Below are 21,489 nucleotides of genomic sequence, written 5' to 3' on the forward strand. Positions count from 1 at the left end.
AATTATGTATGTATTAGAGCATAGGGAGTGAGTACTTACATACAATGAAATGCACAAATCTTTATATACCAATGAGTTTTAGCAAACATATACTCCTATAGTCCATATTCCCATTTAGATTATACCATTCTAAACCTCAGTCAGAATGTATGAGTTACTCCACTGCATAGAAACAATTGGCTTGATAAGTCTTTTTGAATGTAGTTATTCTAATGTACTAGTATGTGAAATGGTATCTCATGGTTTTGATTTACATTTCCCTGATGACTAATAACTTTGAGCAATTTTTATGTGCTAATTAGCCATTAATATATCTTCCTTTGTGAACTAAGTGTATATTTAAGCCTGTTTTATTGGACTGTCTTTTTTAAAAATATGTTTTTCGTGATTTTGAGAGAGAGAAGAAGGGAGAGGAATAGAGAGATAGAAACATCAATGAAAAAGAAACATTATGGATTGGCTGCCTCCTGCATGCCCCCTAATGGGGATTGAGCAACCCAGGCATGCTCCCTGACTGGAATTAAACCAGTGACCTTTTGGTTCATGAGTCAACACTCAACCACTGAGCCACAGCGGTGTGACTGTACTGTCCTTTTAAAATTACTAATCTGTAGTATTTCCTTATATTCTAGATAAAAGACCTTTGCCCAATATTGTTTTTATACATATTTATTTCTGTATGTGGCTCTGGGCTCATTTTATAAGTGTTTTTAATGAACATACATTTATTTTTTAAAATTTTAATGGCATTTTTAGCAAATAGAAAAATTTAGTAGCACTTTTAATGTTATTGCTATTACTTTCTATATTAATCTAAATCAATAGTTATATATTGTATTCTTTTAAAGTTTTACATATTATATACCATGTTTAAGCCTATGTATGATCCATCGTGAATTGTTTTTTGTATATAGTGCGACACACACATGCACACACAAATATACATTCAATTGAATGGTGTTCTAAAACTATATGATGACATGAATTGACATTAAATTTATTTGGCAACTTTGCTAAAAATGCATTGACCTTACTCTTTTTTCGGGGATCTAATTGTCTATTCTAATATTAATTCTAAACCATCCTAAACACTGTAGCCTTAATTTATATTTTGATGTCAGGAAGTGTAAATCTCTTAATCATAGGCATCATTTTAAATATTATTTTAATTATTCCATGTCCTTTATATTCCCATACTAGAGACCTGGTGCACAAAAATTTGTGCACTCGGGAGAGTCCCTCAGCTCAGCCTGTGCCTTCTCGCAGTCTGGGAACCCTCAGAGGATGACCACCTGCTGGCACAGTCTCACTCCCCGGGGGATTGGGCCTAAGCTGGCAGTCAGACATCCCTCTGGCAGCCTGGCAGCCCTCGAGGGATGTCAACTTGCCAGCAAGGAGCAGGCCTAAGCTGCAGTCAGACATCCTTAGTGCTGCTGAGGAGGCGGGAGAGGCTTCCACCACCACTGCTGTGCTGGCAGCCATCAGCCTGGCTTGTGGCTGAGCAGAGCTCCCCCTGTGGGAGTGCACTGACCACCAGGGGGCAGCTCCTGCATTGAGCGTCTGCCCCCTGGTGGTCAGTGTGTGTCATAGTGACCAGTCATTCCCAGTCATTCTGCTGTTAGGGTCAATTTGCATATCACCCTTTTATTATATAGGATAGAGGCCTGGTGCACAGGTGGGGGGTGGCTGGTTTGCCCTGAAGGGTGTCCCGGATCACGGTGGGGGTCCCCACTGGGGTGCCTGGCCAGCCTGGGTAAGGGGCTAATGGGTGTTTTCAGGCTCGTCACATCCCCTTCAGGGTGGGGGTCCAAACTGGGGTGCCTGGCCAGCCTGGGTGAGGGGCTGATGGCTGTTTGCAGGCTGGTCAAGCTCCCCCCCCCCAAGTGGGGACCCTCACCCCGTGGAGGTTTGGCCAGCCTGGGTGAGGGGCTGAGGGCCATTTTCAGGCTGGCTAACCTCCCCTCCCCCCGGCGATGGAAGCTCCTAGCCTCTCCTTTTGTTTCTTTTTTTTTTTTTTCATTATTCTGGGATTTATTTACCTTCTATAATTGAAACTTTGTAGCCTAGAGTGGAGCTCAGAGCCAGCCAGGGCAGGCAGGAGGGAAGCCTCCTGCTTGCTCCAGCTCTGTGGCCATGGCCGGCTGAAAGCAGGTATCTGGGGTTTATTTATCTTCTATAACTGAAACTTTGTTGCTTTGAGTGGCGCTCAGAGCCGGCCGGGAAGCTTGGCTTCCTCCATCATTGGGGCAACCAAGCCTCCTGCTTGCTCTAGCTCCATGGCTGCTGGCCGCCATCTTGCTTGGGTTAATTTGCATATAGTCACTCTGATTGGTTGGTGGGAGTGGCCTAAGGCATATCAAAGGTACAGTCAATTTGCATGTTTGTCTTTTATTAGTGTATATAGATTTTTGAATCAATTTCTCATTTCTGTTCAACAGGTTGTTGCTGAAGTTTTCATTGACATTGCACTCAATCTATATATTAATTTGGGGGAAATTGACATCTTAACAATATTGAGTATCCATAGACATAGTATTTTTCTCCCAATTATTTAGATAGAATATTTGGTAGACAGGTATGATTTTTCCCATAATATTTTACAAATACTTTTCCATTATCTCTTGTCTTATAATGTTTTTGAAGAAAAGTAGTTATTGTTTCCCAGAATGTAATGCATCTTCTTTTATCTAGTTTCTTTCTAGTTTTCTATTCATCTTCACTTTTTGAAAGTTTTTCTCGGATACATTTAGGGAATTTATGTTTCTTTATGTCATGCTTTGAGTTCCTGATCTACTTTGTTCTTTAAGCTGTTTTTTACCACACTCAGGAAATTTGTTTTTCATTTCCTCAACTACATTTTCTACACATAGGCTTTTCCTCTGCTTTGGCATATCCGAATACATGTAGAGCAACTGTGCCGCATGCTCCTGGTCACTAAAATGGCATTTTATTGTATGTTATCTGAACTTGGTTTATTAAATCATTCTCTTTTCTTCAGCTAGGATAAATATTATTGATCTGCATTCAAATTTACTGACTCTTTCCAAACCTGTCAAAAATATTGTTAAAACCTTGTAGTAAAAGTTTAATTTAGATTTTATTTTTAAATTTAAAATAATTTCCATTTAGTTCTCTTGATATAGATAGAAATGGATATTTTACACTCTTTTCTGAATAAAAACTTATTTTCCTTTAAGTGCTTAAACACATTTAATAGAGGCACTTTAAAGTCCTTATCTGCTTATTGCAAGATGTGGACATTTCCAGTTTATGGTTTATTTAACACCTTTCTCTTGACTCTACATTCCGTTGCTCATATTTCTTTGCATGTATATTCATTTTTTATCTTGAACTGAACTTTGTGAATATATTATGAATGCTGGATTCTGTTATCTTCCTCTGAAAAATATTGTTTTTAGTTATGGCAAGCAGTTAACTTGGCTGAACTAATTCCAAGCTGTTTCTTTACAGTGAACAACAGCTACTTTCACTACACTACTAGTTCTTTTGGGCTTCCAGCTGTTATGCAATTCTGGGATATTTAAAGTCTCCCTCATGAGAAGGAACTTAGCACACTTTGGGGTGTTAGTTTGGCAATCTCTATCAATGTTTCAATGCGCACACCATTTAACCCTGTAATTTCACTTCTGGGTATTTATCATGTAGATATACTGAATGAAGGATATTCATTTGTATTGAAGACAATATACAGACAGCATAAATGGCCACCTATGGTATGAAATTAGTAAATTACTCATTTGTAATTTAGAGCCATTTTATGTGATCATTAAGATGAATGGAGGAAATGGGTCAACTTTACATATACTGACATAAGAAAATGTCAAAAGTTATATTAATCAATGAATACAATCAACTTACAGAATAAATAAATAAATAAGTAAGTAAATAAATAAATAAATAAATAAATAAATAAATAAATAAAGTCTCTCTCATGTAAGCACCGTTAAGGAGTGAGCCAAAGATTGGATAAGAGTTTATATACAGATTTGATGGTTCTTTCTTCTGTGGTCCTACCCTTTTTGGATTCCCTCTCACTTTCAAGCCTGTCTTATGGACTTAAACATCATCATTTAACTCTTCAAGCCAGTAAGACCATAGCTTTTGGCTTGAGTTCTATCCACCTAGTATCTTGTGACCTGTGAGTGCCCTCTGATGATGAGCCTTATAAATATGAATCTCTCCCAGCATAATTCTCTTCCGTTAAGGGTCAAATCCCTGCAGTCTCTGCTTTCTTTTGATCATTTTCCTGTGCATTGAAATAGCTGCTTTTATATTTTCCCCTGAGTTTATAATTTTTAGTTCCAGCTTTGCTGCTATTACTGGAATTGGAACCAAGTGGTTCACTTTTTATTTCAGTCATCATAAGGCATTATGATTCAAATATTTTCAATCTATAAAAACTGTCAGCTCTTTTTCTTACTCTGCCAGGAACAGTGCTACGCTATATACTATACATACACATTTGCTTTGACACCACGCACAAGCATATAATTTCATTTCATTCTAAAAATAATATTGCAGATAAGCATATTTACCCCATTTTACATTGCAAAAAATTAGGCTGAGAGATACTGTTGCTTGAGCAAGTTTTAAAAGCTTGAAACAGAGTAAAAATCAATCACAGTCATGTCACACTCTACTTCTGTTCATTCTACCTCCCCCTTTAAATAAATACATCTTACATCTATAATTTGAAAATGTTAACACCATTGATGAGTGCCGATTAAGCAGTGTAACTTGTGGTTAAGGTCAGGGGATTCAGAATCAAACAAACTTGATTTTTAGTCCTTCTTCATTGCATATTCCCTATATAAATGGTCAAAACTACAAAAGAGGATGATAGCAAAAGCATAAAATTGTTGTGAGGATTAAATAGGCTATCTCATGCAGAATATTTGACATACATAAAAAGTACTCCATAGATATTAAATTTTATAATAACTATTAAACTAGTTTTATTTCAAAATACTAAGGATGTAATCTTCCTGAAAAGACTTTAAAAAATTATCTCATAATATATTTATTCCAGACTTGATCCAACACAGCTGCATAAATAATTCCAATCATACAAAGTGGGAAGGAGAAAGGGAATGAGCATTTATTGGAGGTATATTATGTTCCAAACATTGAGATAAACATTTAAAATATATTATTGTGTTTTATTCTCATAACACTCTGGAAAGTAAATATGACTTCTATTTTTCACAGATATGGAGACTAAAGTTTTGAAAACTTAAAGTAATTTACCACCATCATAAACTATTAAGTATCTCAGTCACTCTTAAAACCTTAATCCGTTATTTCACTTCCCATGTTACAAAATTAGATTACTATGATCTATAGTAAGTAGTGAGTCCTATAAAACTCCTATTATTAAAACACTGTCTGGTGTTTAAATGTTTTCTGGACTTCATTTCCTCGGTCTCTCTCCTTCCACTCCCCTCAATTTAATGTCCTAATTTTCTTCCTTCAAAATTTCATGCCAACATAATAGAATTATAACTTGATCTTTCTGTCTTTCTCTGTATCCACTTACTTCATTTTTATTGGATTGGCTCCAAAATGTAGTTTTATGATCCTCAAAAACGATTCACATAGCACATAATCACATATTATATTGTTTTAAGCACTGAGAAGAGTGAATTAGACTTACACACTCTTATCCCTTCCCTGAAGGTTTTAACTGCATTGGTTTTATTAAATCATATATGGACACTTACTATTTTACCTAGCTAATACATTCTGTACTCGCCTCTTCCAGGTAGTCCTGAAGAATGATCTCAGTTAGAATACTACAGAACATACACAACCAAATCAATACCTCAAAATGGTTCAGCCAAAAATGATCTTAGAAATAGAATGATACATGTCATATCAGTAATATCAGTAATAAACTTCAGTATGAAATGAAAGGACTAAATAGAAATGAAACAGCAATCAAATAAAAGAGTAGGGATTCAGTTACATATAATTATAATAGACAAAAGGTGATTATGACATTGGATTGTACTCAAAAGTACTTTATTATACTACAAATTTGTTTTATGCAATTTATGATACATTCTATAGTTTGAGACATAATTTTTAGAGAAGTTAACAAAAGATTATAGGTTAAAATGAACTGTTTATCTCAACTTGCAGAAAATAAAAGATACAAAGATGGTACATCATTGATCAGATATACGAAGAAACTACTTCTAACTTCAGCTCTGTCTTTCTTTAAGATCTAAGGATATTCTTTAACAATTATTTGACCAAGTTGAAGTTGGATTATCCATTTAATTTCTTACATACTTTTGTTATTGTATTCTAATCTAGGATTGATTATCTGAGGTCTGCTGAGTCACAATTAATATCTGTGGAGCATCAAGCAGACAAAAAGAACATATTTTGTTAAGAATGTGATTTTTACATGCAGGTAAAGGCTATGGTGAATGAACCTCTAAGTCTATGAATACCTACCTGTATTTGCAGTTTGGGGGATAGTGTCATAACATGAAACTTTTGACAACATACACTGAAAGGACAGGTTCATAAAATACATTGCCTTAGTTCCCACTTTTTCATGGTTCATCAGTATAAAACCTGTGTTAGTGCTACTTCCAGAGTTTGTTGTTTCATCCCTTTTCTTCTTAGTTTTCCTTCCTCATCCCTTTACAACACTGAATCCAATCTCTACATTGGTTTAGTAGATGTCAGAAACTAAATACTTAAGAAATGTCATCCTTGTTTAAATAAATGATTCTCTGATGCTTTTAATTGCTAATGACTCTTAAGAATACTTCACAGACATGGAGGGGGGGGTAATATTAAGCTCAAAAAGATCTTGGCTTTAACATATGTATCCTAAAAGAAGTTTCTAAAACTTATAATAGAGAGCAACCTAGTCTTAGATTCAGAACCAGGTGATTTTGACCGAGTATGGGAACATTCTAGGCTGGAGACACTTGAGATTATCATTTTCATTCTCTTGCAACAACAAGCTCTTCTGCTTCTTATGATCACAATTTAGCAGGAATATATCATAATAGTTCAGAATATCAATATTTGAGGTAAATGACTCAGATCAACTCTCTGTCATTCCTACGCACTTGCCTGGCCTTTGACAATTTCATTGAGATTTCAGGCCTTAGTTTCTCCATCTGTAATAGTTCTATCTCTTACAGTTGCTTCAAGGATTAAATGAGATAATACATGCAATGGCTAGGGCAGGGCTGAGGCAATGGCAATCCCTCATTGCGCTTGCTATTTGGTATACCCTTCCCTTGGAGATTCAGAAAATATATAATGAGAGGGAAAAAAGGGGGAATATTATTTATACCATACCCTCCACTTCCACTGCCCTCTTATATCTATCTACTCAAATAAATCCAACAAGTCCTAGTTCAAATTCTATTATATAACAACTCTTTCACTTTTCTGAACTCCGAAATATTTGTTTGTTATATTATCTGTTTTGGAAAGAGAACACACACTATTTTACAGCATGTTAAAATGTTTTATATATGTATCATTTATCCCCAATACATTTTTAATATTCTTAAGAGGAAAAACCTCATCTTATATTGTTTTTAGACTTTCTTGGGGAAAATTAATGCTCTGGCAGAGCTCTGTCTGCACTGCAGAGTACAGGCATAATTGAGTTGGTAGAACACAGAGTGGGATTTCATAGATGTCTCTCTTAAACCACAAATAAAGAGCAAGTGTGTAGTCTCCAGACATCCCAACATTGAAGTCATTCATGTCACAGTCAACTTCAAGCCATCAATCATCAACTTGAGCTGTTTATAGCACTTGAGCCCCTGATTCATATGTCAGGAAAAGATGGACAGACAATGAAACTTGCAACACCAATGAATTTCAACTGACTCTTTTTGTTTTTAGAGGAGTGAGGGAAGATGGAATTTAATTTGTTTCACTTTCCTTTGAAGCCATGCACATAGAAAAGAGACAAGTTCTGAATGAGATAAGACATAAAGCACTAAGCTTCACACTTGAACATATTTGATGAATATTGCCAATGAGGCAAGTTATATAAATCTTTATAATTACAAGATAGTATTAAAATCTCACATAAAAGCCTTTTTTTAAATATGCTAGGAGGGAAAAAAACCCACAGAATTTCACAACTAAAGAAAATATTTTCTATTTTGCATGTATGTGAACATTGCACCTTGGTTTTTACTTTAATTCCTTTTTTCTTGCATATTTGAAAATCCAGACATTTCCATTTATAGCCACAAGTGCAATAATCCCATAAGCATGTTAACAAATTGATTTCAGCAATGTAAACAAAGGATCATAGGTAATGTTTAAGTTGAAGTTAGTCTAGGAATAAAGATTGGTTAGCCCAGCCTTAATCAATTAGTATAATTAATCATATAAAGAGGTTAGAATAAATTATATTATTATCATAATGCATTAAGAAAATCTATTTTCATAAAATTCAACATCCATCCACTATAAAAATTCCCAGAAAACTAAGAGTAGAACTCCCTTTATCTAACATAAGATATAGCTACAGAAAACCTCACATTTATTGGTGAGTAACAAGCTATCCACTTAATTTTTGAATCAAGATAAGAAGAACTGCTATCTCCACTTTTACCCATCACAGCAGGAAGTTTTAGACAATGTGGCAAGGCAAGAAAAAACAATAATATGTTTAAGGATTTGAAAGGAAGGGGGAAAAATGACATTTTCTCAGGTAATACTATTATATAAAAAAGAACTTATAGGCATATTTATATAATTAAATAAGGAGTTCTACCACATTGTTGGCTATAAAACGGGCACTCAGAATAAATTCCATTCCTATTTACCAGCAAAAGTAAGAAAATCAAAATTTTAATAAATTATATTAACACCAATCAATGTGAATTTGTAGATTCTTATAATAACTATAAATATATGTGGCAGACATCATCTGAGAAAATTATAAAATTTTACTGAAAAACATTAGAGAAATTAAAAGGGGTTAAATAATCAAGATATATATACCATATTTATTGTTTGAAAGTTGAAATAATGTAAAGAAGTAAAACCAAATATAATACCACATCAATCCCCCCCCCCAAAATTTAGCTGAATTTGACAAGTTGATTTTAAAATGTATATAGAATTGCAACCATCAACACACTCTTGAAGTAAAACAGGGCTCAACTAAACATAGACACTTATTATAGAGATCTGCTAACTAAACTATGGCATTACCACAAGGACAGATACTTGAACCAATGGAACAGCATAAAAAGCTCAGAAACAGATCCATTTATTTATGAACACTTGATAAAGAGATATATACAACTTTAGAGTAGTGAAGAGAAACAGGCTTTGCAGAAAGGAATCCACTTAAATAGAAAATGAAATAACCAGGACTTACATGACCCTCTGTATAAAATTCAGTTGTAGGGGCAACTAAATTTTACCTATATGTGAAATACATGTCCATAATACTTTGAGAAAATTGTGCAAGGGCATGTCTTTATATGCCAAGGTAAAGACAAGTGTTTTTAAAACCCAAAAGCATCAAATCATAAAGTAAATAATTGATGAAATTTACTTTGTGAAAATTGAAAACATCTGTGCATCAAAATTCGCCATGAAGAGAGTAAAATTATAAACCACAGTATGGAAGAAGATACTTTTTTAAAAAATATAATTTAAAAGGGACTAGAAAAACAACAATAACAAACCTCCTGCAAGTATAAAGAAAAAGACAAGACAACCTTGAAAAAATTGGCACTTTACAAAGAGGGAATACAAATAGCCAGTAACCAACAGGAATGAGGGAAATATAAATTAGAACAAGGAAGATACCACCACAGACTTACTGAGTGAGCAAAAATTTTTAAATCTGACCATACTATGTGTTAGTGAGGATGTGGACAACAAGAAGTCTCATTTCATGCTGGTGATAATAGAAATTGGTACAACCTTATTGAATGCCATGTGGCATTATCTAGTAAACCCAAAAGTATGAAAAACTTACAATCTAGCAATTTCACTCCTCAGTTATACACTGTAGAGAAACACACATATGTGCAACAATTTATTCACACAAGACCCCCAGTTCTGGCAGTATTGTTCCTAATAGCTTCAAAATGTCCAGCAGCAGACTAGATCAATAAATTGTGCTGTAGTCATAAAATATTCAGCAATTAAAAATGAATAAACCACAGTTGCACATCATTAAAATACATGGATCTTACAAACATAATATTGAGTATCAGATGTCAAATACAATGTAATGCGTACAGTATGATACTTGTTCAAAACAGGTAAAACTATTTATTTAAGGATGTCTACATAGATTAAATATATGTGTGTGTGTGTGTGTGTGTGTGTATGCAAGTAAACGATTCTCAGTAAAGTCAGGAATCTTGTTTTCATCTGGGGAAACAGGGTTTTACACTGGCAAGAGGCCCGTGTTTCCTTGTGGGGATGAATCTACAATGCTGGCAAAATTCTATCTTCTGAGTTGATAATGTCAACACGAAGTTCACTTTAAATGCATTCATTAAGTTCACATTTATGTTTTATTCTATGTCAGGGATGGGCAACCTTATTGTGAGTGCGTGCCAAAACCAGCAAAATCTCTGACTCAAAATTCTTCTGCGTGCCAACCCTAATTTTTTGAGAACATGTTACGCCTACTTGATATCTCTTAAGTCATACGTATGTGAAGAACCTTGAAGAAATAATAAAATTCATTCGAGCGACAAAAACACAGTATATGATGATGAAAAATACATTTATTTTTTAATGTATACATGTACACTGATAGTCCGACAGAAAACTTTATGGCTCAATTTGGTATTATCAGTGGGACTTTTGCTGCTGCATCACTGATGACAGAGATTTTACATCAGGTTTATATTTTGTGACCTTCAGAGACATGCACGAGCTACTACTTTCATCCGTCAGGCTACTCCTATTATGAGACTTAACAAAATTCATCACTGAGAACAAAGATTCACAAGTGTATGTGGATGAAACCAAAACACTGGTTGGATCTAGGAACGCAGGGAGAGTTAAGGCAAAGGCATAGAAATTGCTCTTCCCCTCTCTAGTCAATCCATGTCTATGGGCTTTAAGATAACTTGTTATGTAAAATTATTTATTTATCTAAGATGCACTTACACTGAATTTATCTGAAAAATAAAAAAGTCGATATTAAGAAAAAATTATAAATGGAAGATTATAAAAGAGGGTTTCGCGTGTTAGCAAAAGTTACTGGCGTGCCATGTTAGGCACGCGTGCCAGGGGTTGCCCACCGCTGTCCTATGTATTATATTTATGACAAATATAAATCATTTTATAACATTTTAATAATTGCACCTATGATGCAATTTACATAAAAGTAATTTATTAGGGTCATTTTAACAATATCAGTTATGTATAAGTATCACTACTCACAATACATAGAAATATGAAAGCTTGAGTGGTGCTTGCTATTTGCATCAATGAAGTCTGATGCCATTTTTGTTCCGTTGTTATTGTTGAAAGTGGATATGGCCCAGCAGTTGTGCTTCACAGGTCACCGGACATTCCAATCCAAAACAATGAACAAATAAATAATTTACAGAACTCAGAAGCAAACAATATGGGGCTTGCCTTCAAATCTCTCTCCAGCAACTGCAATTTGGAATAAAAAATAAACAACCTTCCCGTGTCATGTATCAATTGTGTTTGGCAACAATGTTCCCCAGATGCTAAATTCTAGTCCAGAGTTGCAAATTTATTTTCATAATGTATCCCACTAATCTGGTTACAATAACATCCCTTTTAGGTAAAATGTTCCTTAAGGATTTATAAGCGACAAGTATATTTGAAACTAAAATATTATTCTCCTAGCCAGGATTATAAACACAAATCCAATCATAGGTTAAAAAAAAAAAAAAAGACGGGAGTAGCTTACCTAAACCAGGATGAAAACTAGTCAGAAGAAAAATGAAAATAAAATGTTGAGAAAAAATTATTGATCACATAAAGTATGTTGAAGGAATAGAGGAGGCTGCAGGATTTTATTTTGGGTGGCTTGGGACTGACATTGATCAGCTTAAATCCAATTAGTTGTGTTTTTCTATAGTTTAAGTGTTTCCAGAAAATAAAAGTAAAGCCTTCCATCTGGACCATTCAGCAACTTCTCCTTTCTAATCTGAAATACGTTTTTATTAAATGAATACAAGTACTACAGAATGATCAGGTTGTATTTAATCTTCTATTTTTTTATTCCCCCCAAAAATGCTTATCTTCTTCTCATACATAATTTCCCAACTCCCCAAACTGGTGCTGTGGATTCTGAAGCATGCACTTGACTCTAAACAGGTTGGTTGTTCTGGGAAAGAACTCCCACCTTTGACTATGGTTTCATTCCATCTGATGCAATGGTGCCATCTACAGACACGACTGCACATTTCTACAAGCTTCCCAGAAAGGATTCAAAATAAATGCTATAAGGAGGATTCCAAAGGATGTAGTTCTCACCTTGGTTCTTCAATTTTTATAACGTTTGTTCTTTTTGTACTACGATACATTGTAAAAACAATTCAATCCAGTTATGTACCATGAAAATGAATGCAAAACCCATTCAATTATAATCCAGAAGAGTTCAATCACTATGCTTAAAGATAGGAGAATAAATCTAGAAATGGCATTAAATTTTGGTATTTTGAGCCTAGTCGGTGTGGCTCAGTACTTGAGCATCAACAACCCATGCACCAAGAGGTTGCGGGTCCATTACCAGTCCAGAATATGCCTGGGTTGGGACTCAATCCCCAGTAGGAGGTGTGCCAGTGGCAGCCAATCACTGTTTCTCTCTCACGGATGATTTTATCTCTCTCTCTTTCTCCCTTCCTCTCTTTGAAATCAATAAAACTATTTTAAAACATAAAAATAAATTTTGAGGTAAATTATAAAATAAAATAGAGCAGGATATGGGCCTTCCCACAAAGTACTTAAAATCAAGCTAAAATTAAAAATCAGCACAGGTGAAAATAATTCCAGTTGAATTAATTCCTAAATTGTGTGAGTAGAATTTCATAACAAAAAATTATCCATACAGGGGAGCTCGGGAAAGAGAAAGATGTGTGCTGAGTACATTTCCTTGATATCTTTATCTCTTTCAATTCTCACCCCTCCACACTCTGGGAGAAACGTTTTAACTGAGCCACACCCTGGTGAATTTCCCAATGACTCACTGCTTGGAAGTGGGAGGGTAAGGACTTAGACCCATGATGTCTAACCTCAAGGCTAATCCCCGCTCCATTCTACCACAACCATAAGCCCCGGAAGAAATCTCCCCCAGCTTCAAAAGGAGCGTGGCAGGACCTGATGCCCTCACTTCCTAGGGTAACTCAGAGAAGGTGTCTTCTAGGAAGCTTTAAAAATACACATCGCTACACACCAACTGCTCAGCTCTGCTGGGCTGGATGCTTTTCTTGCAAAGACATCCTATAAATAAAAATCATAATAAAACATGATCCAGGAAACAGCAGGTTCCTGGGATGAAGGCACATGAATGACTAAGCAGTTAATTATCTTCCTTCTTAATTTCAATGCTGGGTGAATTTACCCTTATTAAAGAGAATTGGAACCAGCAATGAGTAACCCTCGCTGAAACTAACTCCATCACACCCTTCTTAGCCCTCTAGCCAGGCAATTTGTCCAGTCTTAGCTTTCCTATCCAGGGAAGAAAGAAACGCATCCAAGAAAGGAAAAAACCATCTCCTACAATTCCCCAGTAGACATTCATTCATGCATTCATTGCATAGGCATGCCTCCATTCAACAAACACTTCAACAAATGTCTGCCTTGCATGTCACAAGCAGAGGGCACAAGAATTTGAACAAGACAAACTCAGTCCTTGCCCAGGAAGAGCTTACCATAGCAGAAGAGTACAACTGGGAGGTGGTACAGTCCAACACCACTAACTACACACAGTAAATCATCATTAAATATTTATTAAATGAAGCCATTTCCGGCTAACTTAGCCCGTATTGATCTCTCCCTCTGATCTCTTTAAGGACCAGAGCACTTACACTGTAAAACGCTATTTAGCTAAGTAAGCTCCTGGAGAAGTGGGGCAATGGGTTCTATTCTTTTGCTAACCTGACATAATCAAGTACTCCACAAGCAATTTACGATAGACTCCTGGTAGTACAGGAAGTGGGAGGGAGGAGTGGGATGAGAGAAGGAAGAAGTGGAGGAAGAGAAAGGGAAAAAAAAAGAAAGAGGAGAAAGAGGGGATCTCATATGAACTATTCTTTGCTTTAGGAAAAATAAATCATTTCTAACTCATGAAAAAAACCAATCCTATATAAGTGGAAACTGAAGGGAAAACACAACTCTAGGTGCAGTCACTACCACTACTGGGCCAGAGCCTTAAGTGAGAGCCGGGTCCCCTGCAGGGTGGGGAGGCACTGCTGAGTCAGCGTGTTCACAGCAGCTGGAGGATACATCACGTCTCGCTCATGTAGGAATCACATGGCCCGGATTTCCATTACCCTGGGTCAGATGATCTATGTGCCTGTGGCGCCAGCACAGTGCCTACTACACCACGTATGTCAAATGTTTGTGGAAAGAATACTATAAAGATACAAGTATTAGAAGAATTCAAGGAAAGAACAAAAAATAGGGGAGTAAATGGAGTCACACTGTGTTCTCTCACTTATCCACTAGAGCAGTGGTTCTCAGCCCCTGGCCCTTTAAATACAGTTCCTCATGTTGTGACCCAACCATAAAATTATTTTCATTGCTACTTCAACAGCCAAAGGGGTCGCGACCCACAGGTTGAGAACCGCTGCACTAGAGCATTGCAAGATCTGGGCTGCTGTGGTCTCTCTCTTTACTGAAGGTGGTAGCCTTTCTCGTCATTCCACCGGGCACTCCTTTGTGCAGGTCTTTTAAAATTAGCGAGGAAGACCATTGGGATGCAAGGAATGCCTATAATCTTTAAATCTTCCAAATGCCTGCCACAGAGGAAGCAGACCCCAGGTGTTCACCAGCCTCGGTACAGCAGCACTGAACCAACAAATAAAAAGTGACTGTCAGACACAGGCTATCGAACACTATTGCATTCCAACAGCAACTTGAGGATGAATTTCAATATTGTATTTGTGAAAATACTGCATATTATGGTATCAGAGTCCTTTGTCCTATATACCTGTTAATACTGAATGTACAACACCTATAAATGGTAGATGAATAGGTAGATATGGACATGGGTCTATATATAAGAGAAAGAGAAAAAGAGAAAGAGAAATATAGAGGTATAAATGATAGAATTTAAATCGTACTTGCATAGGTATCCCTAAAAGCTATATTAAACTTCCAGTTATGATGACTTGAAAGCCTTAGCCTAAATATTGATTATCTCATCAAAACCAGTGTTCATATTGATGGGATTTAAATTTTTTGGGAGGGGAGAATTTTAAATGCTGACTTGGCCAAGTCTCAAAAAATGCTCTATGGTGTTAATTATTAATTTGGTTTTCCAAATTAATTAGATTATTTCTAATTCAAATGTCTAGCTTTCACACAAAGAGGAGACACTGGAAGAAATCTGAATAAGGTCACTGCTTGGCACCTTTTCTAAATGTCCCCCTTATTTGTAAGACTTGGCAAACTTCATTTGCCCCTTCATGCTCCCTATCCTCCACCCCCCACCTGAGAACCATGTAAGGACGCTTCTGCTACCGACCCTACTGGCTTTTGGACCGGCCAGGCCTAACCCTTTCTTTGCACCAACCACCTATTAAGTCCTGCGAATGCTCTTTCCTCTAGCGAGCTCTGCAGGTTCTCACTGTCAGGCTAAACGAGAGCTGGAGACTTGGCAGTGCAGTGCATGCCGCTTCTGTGCCACACCACGGCAGCCGGAATCTTGGCAGCCAGTCACAGCTAATGAAAATTTCAAAGGTACAAAGCACTTCTCAGAGCTCCGGAGAAGCAAGAGCGCTTTCAGCGGGACCATCACAGGTGCACACAAGCAATCCAAAAAGGGAAGTGGTGGGGGGGGGGGGTGGTCTTCTTGGGCCTAGCAAAAAAATAAAAAATTAAAATAAGACGCATGCATAAACCCTGTTTTATGTGTCAAAAAGCCCCTTTCCATATTCAGCAAGTAACTGCAAGAACATCAAACTGCAAGAGTGCATAAGGATCCACTTTTTTTCATGTTTAAAGGACAAACATACAGATCTACAGTTTGAAACGCCTCTCTAGAATTTCTGCTTCAAACCACAGAAACACAGCAGCTCTATGGCACTTTGGTCTTAAACCACACACATATTTTAAGGGTAAGACAGATGGGGGGAACAATGAATATAAATCTAGTTGGGCTCGGACAGTAACCCAAAGAGGTGAAGGTATTTTAATCAATGTGCTCTTGGGAACTGGGACAGAAGTAACAAGAGCGACAGCTTTCTGACTTTTCAACCCCCATCTCCATTTCTGCTACTGGCGTTTACTTCATTCGGGCAATTAAGTGACTGGTGATATAGAATAAACAGAAATTGTGAAAGTTACCCTCCCTATCTGCTGTGAATACCATAGGAATGCTGAAGGGGCCATAAAAAATAAAGAAGAAAAATCCAAACAACACAGCAAATTGAGGAATAATAAACAATATTACACGCCCCCACCCCCCCAAATCGAGGACGTGCTGCAATTAGAAGACAAATTAGACCTTAATGTTGGTTCTATGACTAGATGCAAATCTGGGCAATTTATTTAAGCTTTCTGGGCCTTTATTTCCCTATTTCAAAAATATGAGTAATAATAAATGTTCAAACTACTTTACAAGTTTGTTATAGAGTATAAAATAGCTGATGTTTAAGCTTTCTATCAGTATTTTTTATACGCATTTTTTTTGTTTTGTTTTCCTGGTTTTTCTTTCCAGCTTCTTAGCAGTGTTCCTTTATTCTACAGTTTCAAAGCAACCAAAATGCATATGTCGAAAACAAAGGCATATGCATGTACAGGAGTATGATTTCACAGGTCTAAGAAATAGGACAGGAAGATTTAATAGACTCTAAAAACATTTTTATATTGACAATCTGGACTTCTGTAAACCTTTATCTGAGTCTATGCCAGTTAATCCCATCTCATTCATACAGATGTTCAGCATTGAGAGTATAGATATTGCCAATTCAGCCCCTTCCGTAAGCTCTCAGGTGCGAGGCTTCCACTTGCATTGCAGTCTGATCCGTTTTGCTTCAGTGGGCTCGGCTGCCTTGGAGCAGCGGCTCTGACTCACTGACACTGCAGCTCCACGCTGTGGCTGAGCTGAGAAAACATTCTCAGTGAACGTGTCACCCTGTGTATTAGAAATTTGCTCGGATGTAGTAACATCATTTAGGAAGGACGTTATGGAGGTGTGGCTCTTTTATTTGTAGATTCCTATGCAGAGAGCAACATTTTGGGGCTTCCTATCTGAATATGATTATTTAACACAGTTCTTACTTTAGTGGATAGTGTAATGATTTTGTTTATGTCAGTAACAGCATTTTATTCAAGGCAATTTACCATAACAGAGAAATAAAATTATCTAGAATCACATACTTTTTACAAAGTAATCTCTCAGATCTATTTTTAATATAAAGTTGCTTTATGTTTCTGGTATTGGGTTAGCAGTGGTTATTAAACAAAGTGGGCAACAACAGAATGATTGTTGTACCTATACCCCTGTAGAGTTTATAGAAATAACACCAGACTTGGTAAATCTGAAGAGCCATTCACTGGCTCTATAATACCAGTAAATCACATAATCTGTGAATTCTGTGCCCTAATCTACAAAATACAGGAAATAATAAATGTTGCTTTGACTTACCTATAATAATAAAGGGTAATATGCTAATTAGACCAGACATCTTCCAGATGTCATTCTGGACATTCTTCCTGATGAAGCCAGGGCCAGAGGGAAGCCAGCCCAGTCCCGGGTGCCTGCGGGCAGCCCTGGGGAGGCCAGCCAGGGTCCCAAGTGCCTGCCGGCAGCTGAAGGAGAGAAGGCCTACTCTTGCAAGCATCAGGCCTCTAGTAGGAAATATCCTATCTAATAATAGACAAAGATGGTAATTGACCGTACCTTCGCTACACCCACATTGACTACTCAGTGTGATATGCAAATTAACTGCCAACAAAGATGGTGGCTAATTTGCATACTGTAGGCAGGGCGGAACAGTGCAAGCCGCCATCTGGGCTCCATGTGCGGACCTGGGCGATGAGGCTTAGGCGGCACCTAAGCCCTGCGCTGCTAGGCCCCGCCCCCAACCAGGACGCCTGTGTGCCTCCTAAGCTCCAAGCCGCCTAAGCCCCGCCCCCAGCCGGGAACCCATGACAATCCACAAGCAGGAAAGTGCGGAGGGCAGGCAGCCCCCAGGTGGGCCTGCTCCTGGGTCGATCCCAGAGCAGAAAAGCACAGCCTGCAGGCAGCCCCAGGTGGGCATGCTCCTGGGTCACCATGGCGATCTGCAAGCAGGAAAGTGCAGCCTGCAGGCAGCACCCATCACTGGCCACAGCTCAAGAGAGAGAACAACACGCAGCGGAGGCCAGGAGCCTGAGAGATCAACACAGAGGGGCGCCTGCTCCAAGCCTCCACGGTGTGGCTGGGGGCAGGCCCCCAGCAGACACACACACACACACACACACACACACACACACAGAGCGACTGATCTGAGCCTCCTATGCAGCTGGGGGCAGGCCCCCAGCAGGGACACACACTCACACACACACACACACACACACACACACACACGGCAACTGCTTCGAGCCTACATGGTGCAGCTGGGGAAGGCCCCAGCAGACACATACACACACACACACACACACACACACACACACACACACACGGGACGCCTGCTCCGAGCCTCTGCTGCCAGACTGTGGCCCCATCAGCAGGACATCCACTGAGGGCTCCTGGACTGTGAGAGGAGCAGGCTGGGCTGAGGGAACCCCACACCCCAGTGCATGAATTTCATGCACTGGGCCTCTAGTTAAGTAATATAATATAGTAAATATCTAATATAAATTCTGGAACATAATAAACAATCCATAACTGGCATTGGTTATTCTACCAAAAAATGAGGATAATGAGGTCTCAGAGCTTAGTCCTCATATATAATAAATTCACAACCCCAGGTTTAGTACTCAGTTATCATAGCAATTAAGTCTCTGAAAAGAAATCATTTTATTATTTTCTGAATTATCTCCAAACTTCTCTTAGTTTTGGTGTGGTATAAAATATGACTTCTCCCTTGGAATGGAACACTTTATGCCACCCCAATTAAGTAAAGTGTTAATTTTTTTTAATTGCACATAAATATCCAAGAAAAACTGCATCCCTGAATCTTAGATTTCATACCACAGGCATATAAACCCAAAAAATAATGAACTATGTCTTTATGCCTACTTCTTAACAAAGACCAGAGTGATATTATAAAAGCTACTTTCTATTTTATTTTGTATGTCATGAATGCATAATACTTATTCATGTACTAGTATAGGGAATACATATTCAGTAGAGTGTATTTAATGTACATTTCACTATGTGTTTGGAACATAATGCACTCTGTGCTAAAGGTTTCTCTTTTATTTATTTTTTTTAAAGCAGATGATGGGCATTTTATGTGTGAAAAATGAACTCGATTGTTGTAGCATATTCCAAGGAAATTAAAAAAAAAGGATACTGAACTGCCAGTTCATTGTATAATAAGCAAAAGTAAGCAATATAGCTGAGGAACCCATCTGATCTGACATTCTGTTTGATTATATATTTCTTCTCTAACAGAGCCAGTACCCACAAGGCGATTATAGTTTCACCAAGCCAAATGTCAGCCACTGGACAGGTTCCTCACAGCTTTGACATCTGGCAAAGCAAGGCAATGACACCATGAAGAGACTCTGGCTTATTTGTTAGCCAAACTTAGTGTCAGGAGAAACTTTATCATCTCCAGCTGTCAGTCACAAGGCCTCTCTGCCATTGGAAAGTCTGCAAACAGGACAATTACTGTGATTAAACCACCGTGGACTTAAAATATTTTGGTAGCAGCTAAAATAACTGTTGAATGGTGATAGTAACCCACCAGATTTAAGGTGCAAAATTCTTGGCTAATTATTATAAGTTTAAAGTATCTAGTGATGCACTAGTATAATGTCAAAGCACAAGAAACAGGTGTAGAAATGGATAAGGCTTAAGCATATTCCTTAGAGATATAGTAAAGGTAGCCATTTTTAAGTATAAAAACATTAAATCTTAGACTACGTATTTCAGGGTATACAGCTTATACTGTTGACAACTAGCCATCATCTATATATAAAAGAGGCTAATATGCAAAGTGTCCCCTCAGGAGTTCGACCGGGAGTTTGGTCGCTCGCTATGACATACGCTGACCACCATGGGGCAGCGCGGAATGAAGGAACGCCCTGGCTGGCAGCCGGAAGGCCCTGATCAGCCCTGGTTGCCGGCCAGGTCTAGGGACCCTACCAGTGCACAAATTTCGTGCACCAGGCCTCTAGTCATTATATAAGTTACTCCAGCCATTGCTTTCAATTCATTTATCTATATTTTGCACTCATCCCTCTAACACAAAGTTACTAAGGAGCATTGTGTTGGGTCAGAGCTGGAAAGCTAAGTGCTGAAATATGGATATATGCAATAATGCTAGCACTGACTCTGAAGTGGTGTACTGCCAGGTGGAACTTTCAGTTTAGTCCTACTTTCATAAATATTTCCATAAGGAAGCTACATCAGCAGTTCCCCCTGCCTCCCCCACCCCCACTCCCAGTGGTATGCCATGTCCTAAGCAGAAGCATAACAGGACCACTCTGGAGAATTTAGGTCTGAGGACCCAGTAAGAATTTGAACTTTCAAGGAATCACTGTTATGATGCAAGGTTTCATAGGCAGGAGTTGATAGAAAATAATATATGGATATAATAAATACAGTAGTTTCAATTTTCTGTGTTATAGTAGGAGTTAGCTGATCTAGACTTTCCATTTTGCTGTCTCTGTCCTTGAATCACGGACAGTCACCCTGATATGAGGAGCTGTCATGAAGTCCTAAGATTTCAAGTAGGCAGGTGAGAGTACAGTCCGGGAATTGTAGAACTACCAGAGTCCCTGTGATCCATGTCAGTTCAAAGGCACAGAGAGCTGAGTTCTTCATAGATAGGTTGGTCAGAATCCGTAATAATGGTAAAGATAGGAAGGCACAAAACCAGGGCTAGCAGAGCTACAATCAATAACCAATGAATTCGGTGCACTCTTCTTTCTTTCCTTTTGTATTTGGGTCCTCCTGGCCTATTAAGCTATGTTTGAAGTCATGACAAAGCAGAACTCATGCTTACAGCCAAAGAGATAACTATGACTTTGGGAGGATGAAGGATAGGGGAGGTTATAAAATTGTTACAATAAATCATACTTAAATTCAACTGTTTTCTAGGAAGATCTATCTTAAGAAGATTATGGGTTCAT

At 37.8% G+C, this 21,489-nt stretch overlaps 1 protein-coding gene across 2 annotated transcripts in view; it reads right to left on the reverse strand.

Annotated features, from left to right (window-relative positions):
- GPC5 (glypican 5) overlaps window positions 1-21,489 on the reverse strand; it is a 1,292,689-nt gene that overhangs the window by 928,182 nt on the left and 343,018 nt on the right. The window lies entirely within an intron of this gene.

This window comes from Myotis nattereri, assembly GCF_964212035.1.
Source record: "Myotis nattereri genome assembly, chromosome: 2".
Classification (NCBI taxonomy): Eukaryota; Metazoa; Chordata; class Mammalia; order Chiroptera; family Vespertilionidae; genus Myotis; species Myotis nattereri.